The sequence below is a fragment of the Macaca mulatta genome, chromosome 7 (genome assembly GCF_049350105.2).
Source record: "Macaca mulatta isolate MMU2019108-1 chromosome 7, T2T-MMU8v2.0, whole genome shotgun sequence".
NCBI lineage: Eukaryota > Metazoa > Chordata > Mammalia > Primates > Cercopithecidae > Macaca > Macaca mulatta.
This window is the reverse complement of record NC_133412.1, coordinates 72,201,116-72,223,929: the sequence shown is the minus strand read 5'-3', so window position 1 is coordinate 72,223,929 and position 22,814 is coordinate 72,201,116.

Here is a 22,814-nt window from a genome sequence, read left to right as displayed (position 1 = left end):
GGAAGAAAGAGTATCAGCGATTGAGGATCAAATGAATGAAAAGAAGCGAGAAGAGAGACCAAAAGAAAAGAGAAGAAAAAGAAATGAACAAAGCTTGCAAGAAGTACGGGATTATGTAAAAAGACCAAATCTACATCTGAATGTGGTGCCTGAAAGTGAGGTGGAAAATGGAACCAAGTTGCAAAATACTCTTCAGGATATCATCCAGGAGAACTTCACCAACCTAGTAGGGCAGGCCAACATTCAAATCCAGGAAATACAGAGAACAGCACAAAGATACTCCTCAAGAAGAGCAACTCCAAGACACATAATTGCCAGATTCACCAAAGTTGAAATGAAGGAAAAAATCTTAAGGGCAGCCAGAGAGAAAGGTCGGGTTACCCACAAAGGGAAGCCCATCAGACTAACAGCAGACCTCTTGGCAGAAACTCTACAAGCCAGAAGAGAGTGGGGGCCAATATTCAACATTCTTAAAGAAAAGAATTTTCAACCCAGAATTTCATATCCAGCCAAACTAAGTTTCATAAGTGAAGGAGAAATAAAATCCTTTACAGATAAGCAAATGCTTAGAGATTTTGTCACCACTAGGCCTGCCTTACAAGAGACCCTGAAGGAAGCACTAAACATGGAAAGGAACCACCAGTACCAGCCACTGCAAAACCATGCCAAAATGTAAAGACCATCGAGGCTAGGAAGAAACTGCATCAACTAACGAGCAAAATAACCAGTTAATATCATAATGGCAGGATCAAGTTCACACATAACAATATTAACCTTAAATGTAAATGGACTAAATGCTCCAATTAAAAGACACAGACTGGAAAACTGGATAAAGAGTCAAGACCCATCAGTCTGCTGTATTCAGGAGACCCATATCACATGCAGAGACATACATAGGCTCAAAATAAAGGGATGGAGGAAGATTTACCAAGCAAATGGAGAACAAAAAAAAGCAGGGGTTGCAATCCTAGTCTCTGATAAAACAGACTTTAAACCATCAAAGATCAAAAGAGACAAAGAAGGCCATTACATAATGGTAAAGGGATCAATTCAACAGGAAGAGCTAACTATCCTAAATATATATGCACCCAATACAGGAGCACCCAGATTCATAAAGCAAGTCCTTAGAGACTTACAAAGAGACTTAGACTCCCATACAATAATAATGGGAGACTTCAACACCCCACTGTCAACATTAGACAGATCAACGAGACAGAAAGTTAACAAGGATATCCAGGAATTGAACTCATCTCTGTAGCAAGCAGACCTAATAGACATCTATAGAACTCTCCACCCCAAATCAACAGAATATACATTCTTCTCAGCACCACATCACACTTACTCCAAAATTGACCACATAATTGGAAGTAAAGCACTCCTCAGCAAATGTACAAGAACAGAAATTATAACAAACTGTCTCTCAGACCACAGTGCAATCAAACTAGAACTCAGGACAAAGAAACTCAATGAAAACCGCTCAACTACATGGAAACTGAACAACCTGCTCCTGAATGACTACTGGGTCCATAACGAAATGAAGGCGGAAATAAAGATGTTCTTTGAAACCAATGAGAACAAAGATACAACATACCAGAATCTCTGGGACACATTTAAAGCAGTGTGTAGAGGGAAATTTATAGCACTAAAAGCCCACAAGAGAAAGCAGGAAAGATCTAAAATTGACACTCTAACATCACAATTAAAAGAACTAGAGAAGCAAGAACAAACACATTCAAAAGCTAGCAGAAGGCAAGAAATAACTAAGATCAGAGCAGAACTGAAGGAGATAGAGACACAAAAAACCCTCCAAAAAAATCAATGAATCCAGGAGTAGGTTTTTTGAAAAGATCAACAAAATTGACAGACTGCTAGCAAGACTAATAAAGAAGAAAAGAGAGAAGAGTCAAATAGACGCAATAAAAAATTATGAAGGGGATATCACCACCGACCCCACAGAAATACAAACTACCATAGTATTATAGAGAATACTATAAACACCTCTACGCAAATAAACTAGAAAATCTAGAAGAAATGGATAATTTCCTGGACACTTACACTCTCCCAAGACTAAACCAGGAAGAAGTTGAATCCATGAATAGACCAATAGCAGGCTCTGAAATTGAGGCAATAATTAATAGCCTACCAACCAAAAAAAGTCCAGGACCAGATGGATTCACAGCTGAATTCTACCAGAGGTACAAGGAGGAGCTAGTACCATTCCTTCTGAAACTATTCCAATCAATAGATAAAGAGGGAATCCTCCCCAACTCATTTTATGAGGCCAACATCATCCTGATACCAAAGCCTGGTAGAGACACAACAACAAAAAAAGAGAATTTTAGACCAATATCCCTGATGAACATCGATGCAAAGATCCTCAATAAAATACTGGCAAACCGGATTCAGCAGCACATCAAAAAGCTTATCCACCATGATCAAGTGGGCTTCATCCCTGGGATGCAAGGCTGGTGCAACATTCGCAAATCAATAAACATAATCAGGCATATAAACAGAACCAAAGACAAGAACTGCATGATTATCTCAATAGATGCAGAAAAGGCTTTTGACAAAATTCAACAGCCCTTCATGCTAAAAACGCTCAATAAATTCGGTATTTGATGGAACATACTCCAAAATAATAAGAGCTATTTATGACAAACCACAGCCAATATCATACTGAATGGGCAAAAACTGGAAAAATTCCCTTTGAAAACTGGCACAAGACAGGGAAGCCCTCTCTCACCACTCCTATTCAACATAGTGTTGGAAGTTCTGGCTAGGGCAATTAGGCAAGAGAAAGAAATCAAGGGTATTCAGTTAGGAAAAGAAGAAGTCAAATTGTCCCTGTTTGCAGATGACATGATTGTATATTTAGAAAACCCTATTGTCTCAGCCCAAAATCTCCTTCAGCTGATAAGAAACTTCAGCAAAGTCTCAGGATACAAAATTAATGTGCAAAAATCACAAGCATTCTTATACACCAGTAACAGACAAACAGAGAGCCAAATCATGAATGAACTTCCATTCACAATTGCTTCAAAGAGAATAAAATACCTAGGAATCCAACTTACAAGGGATGTAAAGGACCTCTTCAAGGAGAACTACAAACCACTGCTCAGTGAAATCAAAGAGGACACAAACAAATGGAAGAACATACCATGCTCATGGATAGGAAGAATCAATATCGTGTAAATGGCCAGACTGCCCAAGATTATTTATAGATTCAATGCCATCCCCATCAAGACACCAATGACTTTCTTCACAGAATTGGAAAAAACTGCTTTAAAGTTCATATGGAACCACAAAAGAGCCCGCATCTCCAAGACAATCCTAAGTCAAAAGAACAAAGCTGGAGGCATCACGCTACCTGACTTCAAACTATACTACAAGGCTACAGTAACCAAAACAGCATGGTACTGGTACCAAAACAGAGATATAGACCAATGGAACAGAACAGAGTCCTCAGAAATAATACCACACATCTACAGCCATCTGATCTTTGACAAACCTGAGAGAAACAAGAAATGGGGAAAGGATTCCCTATTTAATAAATGGTGCTGGGAAAATGGGCTAGCCATAAGTAGAAAGCTGAAACTGGATCCTTTCCTTACTCCTTATACGAAAATTAATTCAAGATGGATTAGAGACTTAAATGTTAGACCTAATACCATAAAAATCATAGAGGAAAACCTAGGAAGTACCATTCAGGACATAGGCATGGGCAAAGACTTCATGTCTAAAACACCAAAAGCAACGGCAGCAAAAGCCAAAATTGACAAATGGGATCTCATTAAACTAAAGAGCTTCTGCACAGCAAAAGAAACTCCCATCAGAGTGAACAGGCAACCTACAGAATGGGAGAAAATTTTTGCAATCTACTCATCTGACAAAGGGCTAATATCCAGAACCTACAAAGAACTCAAACAAATTTACAAGAAAAAAACAAACAACCCCATCAAAAAGTGGGCAAAGGATATGAACAGACATTTCTCAAAAGAAGACATTCATACAGCCAACAGACACATGAAAAAATGCTCATCATCACTGGCCATCAGAGAAATGCAAATGAAAACCACAGAGATACCATCTCACACCAGTTAGAATGGCGATCATTAAAAAGTTAGGAAACAACAGGTGCTGGAGAGGATGTGGAGAAACAGGAACACTTTTACACTGTTGGTGGGATTGTAAACTAGTTCAACCATTATGGAAAACAGTATGGCAATTCCTCAAGGATCTAGAACTAGATGTACCATATGACCCAGCCATCCCATTACTGGGTATATACCCAAAGGATTATAAATCATGCTGCTATAAAGACACATGCATATGTATGTTCATTGTGGCACTATTCACAATAGCAAAGACTTGGAATCAACCCAAATGTCCATCAGTGACAGACTGGATTACGAAAATGTGGCACATATACACCATGGAATACTATGTAGCCATAAAAAAGAATGAGTTTGTGTCCTTTGTAGGGACATGGATGCAGCTGGAAACCATAATTCTTAGCAAAGTATCACAAGAACAGAAAACCAAACACCGCATTTTCTCACTCATAGGTGGGAAATGAAAAATGAGATGACTTGGACTCGGAAAGGGGGACATCACACATTGGGACCTATTATGGGGAGGGGGGAGGGAGGAGGGATTGCATTGGGAGTTATACCTGGTATAAATGACGAGTAATTGGGTTCTGACGAGTTGATGGGTGCAGCACAGCAACATGGCACAAGTATATATATGTAACAAACCTACACGTTTTGCACATGTACCCTAGAACTTAAAGTATATTAAAAAAAAAAAAACTGAAAAGAAGTGTTCTCAGAAACTGCATTGTGACGTGTGAATGCAACTCACAGAGTTACACTTTTCTGTTCATTGATCATTTTGCTAACACACTTTTCTTGAAATCTGCAGTGGGATATTTCTTTGCCCAGTGAAGATTACGGTTACAAAGGAAATATCTTCAGATAAAAAGTAGAAAGAAGCTTCCTGAGAAACTGCTTTGTGATGTGTGAATTCAACTCACTGAGTTATAGCTGTATTTCATGGAGCTGTTTGCTAGTCCAGTTTTTGTTGTATCTGAGAACCGATATTTCGCATCACTTGGAGGAGTATACAGCCAAAGGAAATATCCCCAGGTAAAAACGAGAAAGAAGATTTCTGAGAAATGTCTTTCTGATCTCTGAATTCATGTCACAGAGTTCCACCTTTCTTTTCATGTAGCTCTTTGCTAACACTCTTCTCGTGGCATCTGCAAATTGATATTTGGGAGCGCATTGAGGGCTACAGTGAAAAAGCAAATATCTTCAGATACATACTGAAAGGATGCGTTCCGAGAAACTTCTATGTAACCTACGCATTCATCTCACAGAGTTCCATCTTACTGTTTATGTAGCTGTTGGCTAACACTCTGCTTGTGGTATCTGCTAAATGATATTTGGGAGCCCATTGACAGCTACAGTGAAAAAGGAAATATCTTCAGATAAAAACTGAAAACAAGCGTTCTGAGAAACTGCATTGTGACGTGTGAATGCAACTCACAGAGTTCCACTTTTCTGTTCATTGATCAGTTTGCTAACACAGTTTTCTTCAAAACTGCAGTGGCATATTTCTTTGCCCAATGAAGCTTATGGTGACAAAGGACAATCTTCAGATAAAAAGTAGAAAGAAGCTTTCTGAGAAACTGCTTTGTGATGTGTGAATTCAACTCACTGAGTTACAGCTGTATTTCAGGGAGCTGTTTGCTAGTCCAGTTTTTGTTGACTCTGAAAACCGGTATTTCAGATCACTTGGAGGAATATATAGCCAAAGGAAATATCCCCTTCAGTTTGGTAACACAGTTTTCTTTCTACTTTTTATCTGAAGATATTTCCTTTTTCACTGTAGCCCTCAATGTGCTCCCAAATATCACTTTGCAGATTCCACGAGAAGTTTGTTAGCAAACAGCTACATGAAAAGAATGGTGGATCTCTGTGAGATGAATTCAGAGATCAAAATGCATTTCTCAGAAAACATCTTTCTCGTTTTTATCTGTGGATATTTCCTTTGGCTGTATACTCTTCAAAGCGAGCTGAAATATCACGTCTTAGATTCCACAGAAACAGGAGAACCAAACAGTTCCACGAAATACAGATGTAACTCAGTGAGCGGAATTCACACATCACAAAGCAGTTTCTCAGAAGGCTTTTTTCTACTTTTTATCTGAACATGTTTCCTTTGTCACGGGAAGCTTCATTGGGCAAAGAAATATCCCATTGCAGATTTGAAGAAAACTGTGTTAGCAAACTCATCAATGAACAGAAAAGTGTAACTCTGTGAGGTGCATTCAAACGTCACAATGAAATTTCTCAGAAGGCTTCTTTTCAGTTTTTATCTGAAGATATTTCCTTTTTCACTGTAGCCCTTAATGTGCTCGCAAATATCACTTTCCAGATTCCACGAGAAGAGTGTTAGCAAACAGCTACATAAACTGAAAGGTGGATCTCTGTGAGATGAATTCAGAGATCAGAAAGACATTTCTCAGGAAACTTCTTTCTCCCTTTATCTGGGGATATTTCCTTTGTCTGTATACTCTTCAATGCGAGCTGAAATATCAGGTCTTAGACTCCGCAAAAACAGGACTAGCAAACAGATCCACAAAATACAGATGTAACTCAGTGAGTTGAATTCACACATCACAAAGCAGTTTCTCAGAAAGCTTCTTTCTAGTTTTTATCTGAAGATATTTCCTTTTTCACCGTAAGCTTCTTTGGGCAAAGAAATATCCCATTGCAGATTTGAAGAAAACTGTGTTAGCAAACTGATCAATAAACAGAAAAGTGTAACTCTGTGAGTTGTGTGAACACGTCACAATGAAGTTTCTCAGAACGCTTCTTTTCAGTTTTTATCTGAAGATATTTCCTTTTTCACTGTAGCCCTCAATGTGCTCCGAAATATCACTTTGCAGATTCCACGAGAGGAGTGTTAGGAAACAGCTACATGAACAGAAAGGTGTAACTCTGTGAGATGAATTCACAGATCAGAAAGACATTTCTCAGAAAACATCTTTTTCTTTTTTATCTGGGAATATTTCTTTGGCTGTATACTCTTCAAAAGGATCTGAAATATCAGATCTTAGATTCCACAAAAACAGGACTACCAAACAGCTCCATAAAATACAGATGTAACTCAGTGAGCTGAATTCACACATCACAAAGCAGTTTCTCAGAAGGCTTCTTTCTACTTTTTAACTGAAGATGTTTCCTTTGTCACGGTAATCTTCATTGGGCAAAGAAATATCCCATTGGAGATTTGAAGTAAACTGTGTTAGCAAACTGATCAGTGAACAGAAAAGTATAACTCTTTGAGTTGCATTCACACGTCACAATGCAGTTTCTCAGAACGCTTGTTTTCAGTTTTTATCTGAAGATATTTCCTTTTTCACTGTAGCCCTCAATGTGCTCTCAAATATCACTTTGCAGATTCCACGAGAAGAAGGTTAGCAAACTGCTACATGAACAGAAAGGTGGAACTCTGAGGGATGAATGTACAGTCACATAGAAGTTTCTCAGAACGCTTCCTTTCAGTTTTTATCTGAAGATATTTCCTTTTACACTGTAGCCCTCAATGTACTCCCAAATATCACTTTGCAGATTCCACGAGAAGAGTGTTAGCAAACAGCTACATGAACAGAAAGGTGGAGCTCTGTGAGATGAACTCAGAGGTCAGAAAGACATTTCTCAGAAATCTTCTTTCTCTTTTTTATCTGGGGATTTTTCCTTTGGCTATATACTCTTCCAAGCGATCTGAAATATCGGTTGTCTCACTCCACAAAAATTCGACTAGCAAACAGCTCCATGAAATACAGCTGTAACTCAGTGAGTTGAATTCACACAACACAAAGCAGTTTCTCAGAAAGCTTCTTTTTGCTTTTTATTTGAAGATATTTCCTTTGTCACCGTCAGCTTCATTGGACAAAGAAATATCCCACTGCAGTTTTCTAGAAAGCTATGTCAGCAAACATCAATGAACAGAAAAGTGTAGCTCTGTGAGCTGCATTCACATGTCACAATGCAGTTTCTCAGAACGCTTTTTTTCAGATTTTATCTGAAGATATTTCCGTTTTCACTATAGCCGTCAATGCGCTCCGAAATATCACTTAGCAGATTACACGAGAAGAGTATTAGCTAACAGCTACCTGAACAGAAAGGTTGAACACTGTGAGATGAATGCACAGGTCACATAAAAGTTTCTCAGAAAGCCTCCTTTCAGTTTTTATGTGAAGATATTTCCTTTTTCACTGTAGCTCTCAATTCGCTGCCAAATATCACTTTGCAGATTCCACGAGAAGAGTGTTAGCAAACAGGTACATGAACAGAAAAGTGGAACTCTGTGAGATGAACTCAGAGATCAGAAAGGCATTTCTCAGAAATCATCTTTCTCGTTTTTATCTGGGGATATTTCCTTTGGCTATATACTCTTCCAAGCCATCCCAAATATCGGTTCTCAGATTCAACAAAAACTGGACTAGGAAACAGCTCCATGAAATACAGCTGTAACTCAGTGAGTTGAATTCACACATCACAAAGCAGTTCCTCAGAAAGCTTCTTTCTACTTTTTACCTGAAGATATTTTCTTTGTCACTGTCAGCTTCATTGGGCAAAGAAATATCCTACAGCAGATTTCAAGAAAACTGTGTTAGCAAACTGATCAATGAACAGAAAAATGTAACTCTGTGAGTTGCATTCACACATCACAATGCAGTTTCTCAGAACGCTTCTTTTCAGATTTTACCTGAAAATATTTCCTTTTTCACTGTAGCCGTCAATTCGCTCTGAAATATCACTTAGCACATTCCACGAGAAGAGTATAAGCAAACAGCTACATGAACAGAAATGTGGAACTCTGTGAAGTGAATTCACAGTCACATAGAAGTTTCTCAGAACGCTTCCATTCAGTTTTTATCTGAAGATATTTCCTTTTTCACTGTAGCCCTCAATGCGCTCCCAAATATCACTTTGCAGATTCCACGAGACGAGTGTTAGCAAACAGCTACATGAACAGAAAGATGGAACTCTGTGAGAAGAATGCAGAGGTCACACAGAAGTTTCTCAGAACGCTTCCTTTCAGTTTTTATCAGAAGATATTTCCTTTTTCACTGTATCCCTTAATGCGCTCAAAAACATCACTTAGCAGATTCCACGAGAAGAGTGTTAGCCAACAGCTACATGAACACAAAGGTGGAACTCTGTGAGATGAACTCAGAGATCAGGAATACATTTCTCAGAAGTCTTCTATCTCATTTTTATCTGTTGATATTTCCTTTGGCTATATACTCCTTCAAGCAATCCGAAATATCGGTTCTCAGATTCAAAAAAAACTGGACTAGCAAACAGCTCCATGAAATACAGCTTTAACTCAGTGAGTGGAATTCACACATCACAAAACAGTTTCTCAGAAAGCTTCTTTGTACTTTTTATCTGAAGATATTTCCTTTGTCACCATAAGCTTCATTGGGCAAAGAAATATCCCACTGCAGTTTTGAAGAAAATTGTATTAGCAAACTGATCTATGAACAGAAAAGTGGAACTCTGTGAGTTGCATTCACACGTCAAAATGAAGTTTCTCAAAACGCTTCTTTTCAATTTTTTTCTGAAGACATTTCCTTTTACACTGTGGCCCTCAATGCGCTCTCAAATATTACTTTGCAGATTCCACGAGAAGAGTGTTAGCAAACAGCTACATGAACAGAAAGGTGAAACTGTGAGATGAATGCAAAGGTCACAGAGAAGTTTCTCAGAATGCTTCCTTTCAGTTTTTATCTGAAGATATTTCCTTTTCCACTGTATCCCTTAATGCGCTCAAAAACATCACTTAGCAGATTCAACGAGAAGAGAGTCAGGAAACAGCTACATGAACAGAAAGGTGGACCTCTGTGAGATGAATGCAGGTCACACTGCAGTTTCTCAGAACGCTTCTTTTCAGTTTTTATCTGAACATATTTCCTTTTTCACTGTAGCCGTCAATGGGCTAGCAACTATCACTCAGCAGATTCCACTACAAGAGAGTTAGCAAACAGCCACATAAACAGAAAGGTGCAACTCTGTGAGATGAAGGCATAGATCACATAGAAATTTCTCAGAACGCTTCCTTTCAGTATTTATCTGAAGATATTTCCTTTTTCACAGTAGTCCACAGTGCTCTCCCAATTATCACTTTGCATATTCCACGAGAAGAGTGTTAGCAAACAGATACATGAACAGAAATGTGGAACCCTGTGAGATAAATGCATAGATCAGATAGAAGTTTCTCAGATCGCTTCCTTTCAGTATTGATCTGAAGATATTTCCTTTTTCACTGTAGCAATCAATGCGCTCTGAAATATCACTTAGCAGATTACACGAGAAGAGTGTTAGCAAACAGCTACATGAACAGAAAGTTGGAACTCTGTGAGATGAATGCGCACGTCACATAGAAGTTTCTCAGAACGCTTCCTTTCAGTATTTATCTGAAGATATTTCCTTTGTCCCCATAAGCTTCATTGGGCAAAGAAATATCCCACTGCAGTTTTGAAGAAAACTGTGTTAGCAAACTGATCAATGAACAGAAAAGTGTAACTCTGTGAGTTGCATTCACACGTCACAATGCAGTTTCTCAGAACGCTTCTTTTCAGTTTTTATCTGAAGATATTTCCTTTTTCACTGTAGCCGTCAATGGGCTCCCAAACATCACTTTGCAGATTCCACAAGAAGAGTGTTAGCAAACAGGTACATGAACAGAAAGTTGGAACTCTGTGAGGTGAATGCACAGGCCACATAGAAGATTCTCAGAACGCTTCATTTCAGTTTTTATATGAAGACATTTCCTTTTTCACTGTAGCAATCAATGCGCTCCCAAATATCAATTTGCAGATTCCACGAGAAGAGTGTTAGCAAACAGCTACATGAACAGAATGGTGGAACTCTGTCGGATGAACTCAGTGATGAGAAAGACATTTCTCAGAAAACTTCTTTCTCGTTTTTATCTGGGGATATTTCCTTTGGCTGTATACACCTCCAAGCAATCCGAAATATCGGTTCTCAGATTCAACGAACACTATACTAGCAAACAGCTCGATGAAATACAGCTGTATCTCACAGAGAATGGAATTCACACATCACAAAGCAGTTTCTCAGAAAGCTTCTTTCTACTTTTTATCTGAAGATATTTCCTTTGTCACCATAAGCTTCATTGGGCGAAGAAATATCCCACTGCTGTTTTGAAGAGAACTGTGTTAGCAAACTGATCAATGAACAGAAATGTGTAACTCTGTGAGTTGCATTCACATGTCACAATGCAGATTCTCAAAACGCTTGTTTTCAGTTTTTATCTGAAGATATTTCCTTTTTCACTGTAGCCCTCAACGCGCTCCCAAATATCACTTAGCAGATTCCACGAGAAGAGTGTTAGCAAACAGCTGCATGAACAGAAAGGTGGAACTCTGTGAGATGAAGGCATAGATCACATAGAAATTTCTCAGAACGCTTCCTTTCAGTATTTATCTGAAGATATTTCCTTTTTCACCGTAGTCCACAGTGCGCTCCCAATTATCACTTTGAATATTCCATGAGAAGAGTGTTAGCAAACAGATACATGAACAGAAATATGGAATTCTGTGAGATGAATGCATAGATCAGATAGAAGTTTCTCAGATCGCTTGTTTTCAGTATTTATCTGAAGATATTTCCTTTTTCACTGTAGCAATCAATGCGCTCCGAAATATCACTTAGCAGATTACACGAGAAGAGTGTTAGCGAACAGCTACATGAACAGAAAGGTGGAACTCTGTGAGATGAATGGACAGGTCACATAGAAGTTTCTCAGAACGCTCCCTTTCAGTATTTATCTGAAGATATTTCCTTTTTTACTATAGCCCTCAATGTGCTCCCAAATATCACTTTGCAGATTCCACGAGAAGAGTGTTAGCAAACAGCCACATGAACAGAAAGGTAGAACTCTGTGAGGTGAATGAACAGGTCACAAAGAAGTTTCACAGAACGCTGGCTTTCAGTTTTTATCTGAAGATATTTCCTTTTTCACTGTAGCCCTCAATGTGATCCCAAATATCACTTTGCAGATTCTACGAGACGAGTGTTAGCAAACAGTTACATGAACAGAAAGGTGGAACTCTGTGAGATGAATACATAGATCAGATAGAAATTTCTCAGACTGCTTCCTTTCAGTATTTATCTGAAGATATATCCTTTTTCACTGTAGCAATCAATGCGCTCCCAAATATCACTTTGCAGATTCCACGAGAAGAGTGTTAGCAAACAGCTACATGAACAGAATGATGGAACTCTGTGAGATCATCTCAGAGATCAGAAAGACATTTCTCAGAAATCTTCTTTCTCCTTTTTGTCTGGGGATTTTTGCTTTGGTTGTATACTCCTCCAAGCAATCCGCAATATCGGTTATCAGATTAAAAAAAAACTGGACAAGCAAACAGCTCCATGAAATACAGCTGTATCTCAGTAAGTTGAATTAACACATCACAAAGCAGTTTCTCAGAAAACTTCTTTCTACATTTTCCTGAAGATATTTCCTTTGTCACCATAAGCTTCATTGGGCAAAGAAATATACCACGGCAGTTTTGAAGAAAACTGTGCTAGCAAACTCATCAATGAACAGAAAAGTGTAACACTGTGAGTTGCATTCACACGTCACAATGCAGTTTCTCAGAACGTTTCTTTTCAGTTTTTATCTGAAGATATTTCGTTTTTCACGGTAGCCCTCAATGCGCTCCGAAATGTCACTTAGCAGATTCCATGAGAAGAGTGTTAGCAAACAGCTACATGAACAGAAACGTGGAACTCTGTGAGATGAACTCCGAGATCAGAAAGACATTTCTCAGAAATCTTCTTTCTCGTTTTTGTCTGGGGATATATCCTTTGGCTGTATAATCCTCCAAGTGATCCGAAATATCGGTTCTCAGATTCAACAAAAACTGGACTAACAAACAGCTCCATGAAACACAGTGGTAACTCAGTGAGTGGAATTCACACATCACAAAGCAGTTTCTCAGGAAGCTTCTTTCTACTTTTTATCTGAAGATATTTCCTTTGTCTCCATTAGCTTTATTGGACAAAGAAATATCCCACTGCAGATTTCAAGAAAACTGTGTTAGTAAACTGATCAATGAACAGAAAAGTGTAACTCTGCGAGTTGCATTCACACGTCACAATGCAGTTTCTCAGAACGCTTCTTTTCAGTTTTTATCGGAAGATATTTCCTTTTTCAATGTAGCCGTCAGTGCGCTCTCAAACCTCACTTAGCAGATTCCACGAGAAGAATGTTAGCAGACAGCTACAAGAACAGAAAGGTGCAAGTCTGTGAGATGAATGCACAGGTCACATGGAAGTTTCTCAGAACGCTTCCTTTCGTTTTTATCTGAAGATATTTCCTTTTTCGCTGTAGCCCTCAATGTGCTTCCAAATATCACTTTGCATATTCCACGAGAAGAGTGTCAGCAAACAGCTACATGAACAGAAAGGTGGAAGTCGGTGAGGTGAATGCATAGCCCACATAGAAGTTTCTGAGAACGCTTCCTTTCAGTTTTTACCTGAATATATTTCTTTTTTCACTGTAGCCCTCAATGTGCTCCCAAATATCACTTTGCAGATTCGACGAGAAGAGTGTTAGCAAACAGCTACCTGAACAGCAAGGTGGAACTCAGGGAGATGAACTCAGAGATAGAAAGACATTTCTCAGAAATCTTCTTTCTTGTTTTTATCTTGGGAAATTTCCTTTGGCTGTATACTCCTCTAAGCAATCCGAAATATCGGTTCTCAGATTCAACAACAACTGGACAAGCAAACAGCTCCATGAAATACAGCTGTTACTCACTGAGTTGAATTCACACATCACAAAGCAGATTCTCAGAAAACTTCTTTCTACTTTTTTCCTGAAGATATTTCCTTTGTCACCATAAACTTCTTTGGGCAAAAAATATTCCACTGCAGATTTCAAGAAAATTGTGCTAGCAAACTCATCAATGAACAGAAAATTGTAACTCTGTAAGTTGCATTCACACGTCACAATGCAGTTTCTCAGAACGCTTCTTTACAGTTTTTATCTGAAGATATTTCCTTTTTCACTGTAGCCGTCAATGGGCTCCAAAATATCCCTTAGCAGATATCGTGAGAAGAGTGTTATCAAACAGGTACATGAACAGAAAGGTGGAACTCTGTGAGATGAATGCATAGGTTACATAGAAGTTTCTCAGAACGCTTCCTTTCAGTATTTATCTGACGATATTTCCTTTTTCACTGTAGCCCTCAATGCGCTCCCAAATATCACATTGCAGATTCCACGAGAAGAATGTTAGCAAACAGCTACATAAACAGAAAGGTAGAACTCTGTGAGATGAACTGAGAGATCAGAAAGACATTTCTCAGAAATCTCCTTTCTCGTTTTTATCTGGGGATATTTCCTTTGGCTGTATACTCCTCCAAGTGATCCAAAATATTGGTTCTCAGATTCCACAAAAACTGGACTAGCAAACAGCTCCCTGAAATACAGCTGTAACTCAGTGAGTTGAATTCACACATCACAAAGCAGTTTCTCAAGAAGCTTCTTTCTACTTTTTATCTGAAGATATTTCCTTTGTCACCGTCAGTTTCACTGGGCAAAGATATATTCCACTGCAGATTTCAAGAAAACTATGTTAGCAAACTGACCAATGAACCGAAAAGTGTAACTGTGTAGTTGCATTCCCAGGTCACAATGCAGTTTCTCAGAACGCTTCTTCCACGAGAGAAGTGTTAGCAAACAGCTACATGAAAAGTAAGGTAGAACTCTGTGAGATGAACTCAGAGATCAGAAACACATTTCTCAGAAATCTTCTTTCTCGTTTTTATCTGGGAATATTTCCTTCGGCTGTATACTCCTCCAAGCGATCTGAAATAACCGTTCTCAGAATCAACTAAAACTGGACTATCAAACAGCTCCATGAAATAGAGCTGTAAGTCAGTGAGATGAATTCATACATCACAAAGCAGTTTCACAGAATGTTTCTTTTTACTTTTTGCCTGAAGATATTTCCTTTGTCACCATAAGCTTCATTGGGCAAAGAAATATCCCACTACAGTTTAAAGTAAACTGTGTTAGCAAACTGATCAATGAACAGAGAAATGTAACTCTGTGAGTTGCATTCACACGTCACAATGCAGTTTCTCAAAACGCTTCGTTTCAATTTTTTTGTGCAGTTATTTCCTTTTTCTCGGTAGCCCTCAAAGAGCCCCCAATATCACTTGGAAAATTCCATGAGAAAAGTGTTAGCAAACAGCTACATGAAAAGAAAGGTGGAACTCTGTGAGATGAATGCACAGGTCACATAGAAGTTTCTGAGAATGCCTCCTTTCAGTTTTTATCTGAAGATGTTTCCTTTTTCACTGTATTCCTTAATGCGCTCAAAAATACCACTTGGCAGATTCAATGAGAAGAGTGTTAGGAAACAGCTACATGAACAGAAATGTGGAACTCTGTGAGATGAACTGAGAGAACAGAAAGACATTTCTCAGAAGTCTTCTTTCCCCTTTTTTATGTGGGGATATTTCCTTTGGCTGTATACTCCTCCAAGCAATCTGAAATATCGGTTCTCAGATTCAACAAAAACTGGACTAGCAAACAGCTCCATGAAATACAGCTGTAACTCAGTGAGTTGAATTCACACATCACAAAGCAGTTTCTCAGAAAGCTTCTTTCTAATTTTTATCTGAAGATATTTCCTTTGTCACCATAAGCTTCATTGGGCGAAGAAATATCCCACTGCAAATTTCAAGAAAACTGTGTTAGCAAACTGATCAATGAACAGAAAAGTGTAACTCTGTGAGTTGCATTCACAGGCCACAATGCAGTTTCTCAGAATGCTTCTTTTCAGACTTTATCTGAAGATATTTCCTTTTTCACTGTAGCCGTCAATGCGCTCCCAAACATCACTTAGCAGATTCCAAGAGAAGAGTGTTAGCAAACAGCTACATGAACAGAAAGGTGGAACTCTGTGAGATGAATGCATAGGTTATGTAGAAGTTTCTCTGAACGCTTCATTTCTGTATTTATCTGAAGATATTTTCTTTTTCACTGTAGCCCTCAATGTGCTCCCAAATATCACTTTACAGATTCCACGAGAAGAGTGTTAGTAAACAGCTACATGTACAGAAATATAGAACTCTGTGAGATGAACACAGAGATCAGAAAGACATTTCTCAGAACTCTTCTTTCTCGTTTTTATCTGGGAATATTTCCTTTGGCTTCATATTCCTCCCAGCGATCCGAAATAGCGGTTCTCAGATTCAACAGAAACTGCACTAGCAAACAGCTCCAAGACATACACCTGTAACTCAGTGAGTTGAATTCACACACCACAAAGCAGTTTCCCAGAAAGCTTCTTTCTACTTTTTACCTGAAGATATTTCCTTTGTCACAAAAAGCTTCAATGGTGAAAAAAATATCCCACTGCAGATTTCAAGAAAACTCTGCTAGCAAACAGATGAACAAAAGAGTGTAACTCTGTGAGTCGCATTCACACGCCACAATGCACTTTCTCAGAACGCTTGTTTTCAGTTTTTATCTAAAGGTATTTCCTTTTTCACTATAGCCGTCAATGGCCTCCCAAATATCACTTAGCAGATTCCACGGGAAGATTGTTATCAAACAGCTACATGAACAGAGAGGTGGAACTCTGTGAGGTGAATGAACAGGTCACATAGAAGTTTCTCAGAACGCTTCCTTTCAGTTTTATCTGAAGATATTACCTTTTGCACTGTAGCTGTCAAGGTGCTCCCAAATATTACTTCTCAGATTCCACCAGAAGAGTGTTAGCAAACAGCTACGTGAACAGAAAGGTCGACCTCTGTGAGATGAATGCATAGATCAGATAGAAGTCTCTTAGATCGCTTCCTTTCAGTATTTATCTGAAAATATTTCATTTTTCACTGTAGCAATCAATGCGCTTCTAAATATCATTTTGCAGATTCCACGAGCAGATTGTAAGCAAACAGCTACATGAACACAAAGGTGGAACTCTGTAAGATGAACTCAGAGACCAGAAAGACGTTTCTCAGAGATCTTCTTTCTCTTTTTTATGTGGGTATATTTCCTTTGGCTGTATAATCCCCCAAGCGGTCTGAAGTATCGGTTCTCAGATTCAACAAAAATTGGACTAGCAAACAGCTCCCTGAAATACTGCTGTTTCTCAGTGAGTTGAATTCACATATCACAAAGAAGTTTCTCAGAAAGCTGCTTTCTAGTTTTTATTGTAGGATACTTCCTGTGTCAGCGTAAGCCCCATTGCGCTAAGAAATATCCCAATGCAGATTTGAAAAAAACAGTGTGAGCAAACGGATGAAAGTAAAGGAAAGTGAAACTCTGTGAGTTGCATTCACACGTCACAATGCCGTTTCTCAGAACGCTTCTTTTCAGTTTTTATCTGAAGATATTTCGTTTTTCACTGTAGCCGTCAATGGGCTCCAAAATATCACTTAGCAGATTCCACGAGAAGAGTGTTAGCAAACAGCTACATGAACAGAAAGGTGGAACTCTGTGAGATGAACTCAGATATCAGAAAGATATTTCTCAGAAATATTCTTTTTCGTTTTTATCTGGGGATATTTCCTTTGGCTGTATACTCCACCAAGTGATCCGAAATATCGGTTCTCAGATTCAACAAAAACTGAACTGGCAAACAGCTCCCTGAAATACAGCTGTAACTCAGTGAGTTGAATTCACACATCACAAAGCAGTTCCTCAGAAAGCTTCTTTCTACTTTTCATCTGAAGATATTTCCTTTGTCACCATAAGCATCATTGGGCAAAGAAATATCCCACTGCCGATTTCAATAAACTGTGTTAGCAAACTGATCAATGAACAGAAAAATGTAACTCTGTGTGCTGCATTCACACATCACAATGCAGTTTCTCAGAACGCTTCTTTTCATTTTTATCTGAAGATATTTCCTTTTTCACTGTAGGCGTCAGTGCGCTCCCAAACATGACTTAGCAGATTCCACGAGAAGAATGTTAGCAAACAGCTACATGAACAGAAAGGTGGAACTCTGTGAGATGAATGCGCAGGTCACATGGAAGTTTCTCAGAACGCTTCCTTTCAGTTTTTATCTGAAGATATTTCCTTTTTCACTGTAGCCCTCAATGTGCTCCCAAATATCACTTTGCAGATTCCACGAGAAGAGTGTTAGCAAACAGCTACATGAACAGAAAGGTAGAACTCTCTGAGGTGAACTCAGAGATAAGAAAGACATTTCAGAGAAATCTTCTTTCTCATTTTTATCTTGGGATATTTCTTTGGCTGTGTACTCCTCCAAATGATCCGAAATATCGGTTCTCAGATTCAACAAAAATGGACTAGCAAACAGCCCCATGAAATACAGCTGTAACTCAGTGAGTTGAATTCACACATCACAAAGCAGATTCTCAGGAAGCTTCTTTCTTCTTTTCATATGAAGATATTACCTTTGTCACCATAACCTTCTTTGGGCAAAGAAATATCCAACTGCAGTTTTGAAGAAAACTGTGTTAGCAAACTAATCAATGAATAGAAAAGTGTAACTCTGTGAGTTGCATTCACACGTCACAATGCAGTTTCTAGATTCCACGAGAAGAATGTTAGCAAACAGCTACATGAACAGAGAGGTGGAACTCTGTGAGATGAATGAACAGGTCACATAGAAGTTTCTCAGAAAGCTTCCTTTCAGTTTTTATCTGAATATGTTTCCTTTTTCACTGTAGCCCTCAATGTGCTCCGAACTATCACTTAGCAGACTCCACGAGAAGAATGTTAGCAAACAGCTACATGAACAGGGAGGTGGAACTCTGTGAGATGAATGAACAGGTCACATAGAAGTTTCTCAGAATGCTTCCTTTCAGTTTTTATCTAAATGTGTTTCCTTTTTCACTGTAGCCTTCATTGTGCTCCCAAATATCACTTTGCAGATTCCACGAGAAAAGTGTTAGCAAACTGCTACATGAACAGAAAGGTGGAACTCTGTGAGATGAATTCACAGGTCACATAGAAGATTCTCAGAACGCTTCCCTTCAGTTTTTATCTGAAGATATTTTCTTTTTCACTTAGCCCTCAATGAGCTCCCAAATATCACTTTGCAGATTGCACAAGAAGAGTGTTAGCAAACAGCTACATGAACAGAAAGGTGAAACTCTCTGAGATGAACTCAGAGACCAGAAAGATATTTCTCAGAAATCCTATCTCTCATTTATATCTGGGGATATTTCCTTTGGCTGTACACTCCTCCAAGCGATCCGAAGTAACTGTTTCAGATTCTACAAAAACTGGAATAGCAAACAGCTCCATGAAATACAGCTGTAACTCAGTGAATTGAATACACACATCACAATGTAGTTTCTCACAAACACTCTTTCTACTTTTTATCTGAAGAGATTTCATTGTCACCGTCTGCTTTATTGGGCAAAGAAATATTCCACTGCAGATTTCAAGAAAACTGTGTTTGCAAACTGATCAATGAACAGAAAAGTGTAACTCTGCGAGTCCATTCACACGTCACAATGCAGTTTCTCAGAACGCTTCTTTTCAGTTTTTATTTCAAGATATTTTCTTTTTCACTGTAGCCCTCAATGCGCTCTCAAATATCACTTTGCAGATTCCACGAGAAGAGTGTTAGCAAATGGATACATGAACAGAAAGGTGGAACTCTGTGAGATGACCTGAGAGATCAGAAAGACATTTCTCAGAAATCTTGTTTCTCTTTTTTATTTGGGGATATTTACTTTGGCTGTATACTCCTCCAAGGGAACCGAAATATCGGTTCTCAGATTCAACAAATATGGACTAGCAAACAGCTCCATGAAATGCAGCTGTAACTCAGTGAGTTGAATTCACACATGACAAAGCAGTTTCTCAGAAAGTTCTTTCTACTTTTTATCTGAAGATATTTTCTTTGTCACCATCAACATCATTGGGCAAAGAAATATCCCACTGCAGATTTCAAGAAAATTGTGTTAGCAAACTGATAAATTAACAGAGAAGTGTAACTCTGTGAGTTGCATTCACACGTCACAATGCAATTTCTCAGAACGCTTCTTTTCAGTTTTTATCTGAAGATATTTCCTTTTTCACTGTAGCCATCAATGCGCTCCCAAATATCATTTAGCAGATTCCACGAGAAGAATGTTACCAAACAGCTACATGAACAGAAAGGTGGAACTCTGTGAGATGAATGCATAGATCACATAGAAGTTTCCCAGAACGCTTCCTTTCAGTTTCTCTCTGAAGATAGTTCCTTTTTTACTGTAGCCCTCAATGCACTCCCAAATATCACTTTGCAGATTCCACGAGAAGAGTGTTAGCAAACAGCTACATGAACAGAAAGGTGGAACTCTGTGAGATTAACTCAGAGTTAAGAAGGACATTTCTCAGAATCTTCTTTCTTGTTTTTACCTGGGGATATTTCCTTTGGCTGTATACTCCTCCAAGTGATCCGAAATATCGGTTCTCAGATTCAACAAAAACTGGACTAGCAAACAGCTCCATGAAATACAGCTGTAACTCAGTGAGGTGAATTCACACATCACAAAGCGCTTTCTCAGAAAGCTTCATTCTGCTTTTTATCTGAAGATATTTCTGTTGTCACCATAAGCTTCATTGGGCAAAGAAATATTCCACTGCAAATTTCAAGAAAACTGTGTTAGCAAACAGATCAATGAACACAAAAGTGTAACTCTGTGAATTGCATTCACACGTCACAATGCAGTTTCTGAGAACGCTTCTTTTCAGTTTTTATCTGAAGATATTTCCTTTTTCACTGTAACCTTCTATAGGCTCCCAAATATCACTTAGCAGATTCCAAGAGAAGAGTGTTAGCAAACAGCTACATGAACAGAAAGGTAGAACTCTGTGAGATGAACTCAGAGATCAGAAAGACATTTCTCAGAAATCTTCTTTCTCGTTTTTATCTGGGAATATTTCTTTTGGCTCTATACCTCTCCAAGTGATCCGAAAAGGCGCTTCTCAGATTCAACAAAAACAGGACTAGCAAACAGCTCCATGAAATAGAGCTGTAACTCAATGAGTTGAATTCACACATCCCAAAGCAGTTACTCAGGAAGCTTCTTTCTACTTTTTATCTGAAGATATTTCCTTTGTCACCATAAGCTTCATTGGGCAAAGAAAAATGCCACTGCAGTTTTGAAGAAAACTGTGTTAGCAAACTGGTCAATGAACAGAAAAGTGTAACTCTGTGAGTTGCATCCACACGTCACAATGTAGTTTCTCAGAACGCTTCTTTTCAGTTTTTATCTGAAGATATTTCCTTTTTCACAGCAACCGTCAATGCGCCCCCAAATATCACTTAACAGATTACATGAGAAGAGTGTTAGCAAACTGCTACATGAACAGAAAGGTGGAACTCTGTGAGATGAACTCAAAGATCAGAAAGACATTTCTCAGAAATCTTCTTTCTGGTTTTTATCTGTGGATATTTGCTTTGGCTATATATTCCTCCAAGTGATCCGAAATATTGGTTCTCAGAGTCAACAAAAACTGGACTAGCAAACAGCTCCCTGAAATACAACTGTTACTCAGTGAGTTGAATTCACACATCACAAAGCAGTTTCTCAGAAAGATTCTTTCTACTTTTTATCTGAAGATATTTCCTATGGCATTGTCAGCTTCATTGGGTAAAGAAATATCCCACAGCAGATTTCAAGAAAACTGTGTTAGCAAACTGATCAATGAACAGAAAAGTGTAACTCTGTGAGTTGCAGTCACACATCACAATGCAGTTTCTCAGAACATTTCTTTTCAGTTTTTATCTGAAGATATTTCCTTTTTCATTATAGCCATCAATGAGCTCCCAAATATCACTTAGCAGATTCCACGGGAAGAGTGTTATCAAACAGCTACATGAATAGAAAGGTGGAACTCTGTGAGGTGAATGAACAGGTCACATAGAAGTTTCTCAGAACGCTTCCTTTCAGTTTTTATCTGAAGATATTTCCATTTTCACTGTAGCCCTCAAGGCGCTCCCAAACATCACTTTGCAGATTCCAAGAGAAGAGTGTGAGCAAACAGCTACGTGAAGAGAAAGGTCGATCTCTGTGAGATGAATGCATAGATCAGATAGAAGTTTCTTAGATTGCTTCCTTTCAGTATTTATCTATAGATATTTCCTTTTTCACTGTAGCAATCAATGCGCTCCCAAATACCACTTTGCAGTTTCCACGAGAAGAGTGGTAGCAAACAGCTACATGAACAGAAACGTGGAACTCTGTGAGATGAACTCAGAGATCAGAAAGACATTTCTCAGAAATCTTCTTTCTCGTTTTTATCTGAGGATATTTCCTTTGGCTGTATACTCCTCAGAGCAGTCCGAATTATCTGTTCTCAGATTCAACAAAAACTGGACAAGGAAACAGCTCCATGAAATACAGCTGTATCTCAGTGAGTTGAATTCACACATCACAGAGCAGTTTCTCAGAAAACTTCTTTCTACATTTTACATGAAGATATTTCCTTTGTCTCCGTCAGCTTCATTGGGCAAAGAAATATCCCACTGCAGTTTTGAAGAAAACTGTGCTAGGAAACTCATCAACAAACAGAAAAATGTAACTCTGTGAGTTGCATTCACAGGTTGCAATGCAGTTTCTCAGAATGCTTCTTTTCAGTTTTTATCTGAAGATATTTCCTTTTGCACTGTAGCCCTCAATGCGCTCCCAAATACCACTTACCAGATTCCACAAGAAGAGTGTTAGGAAATAGCTACATGAACAGAAATAGGGAACTCTGTGAGATTAACTCAG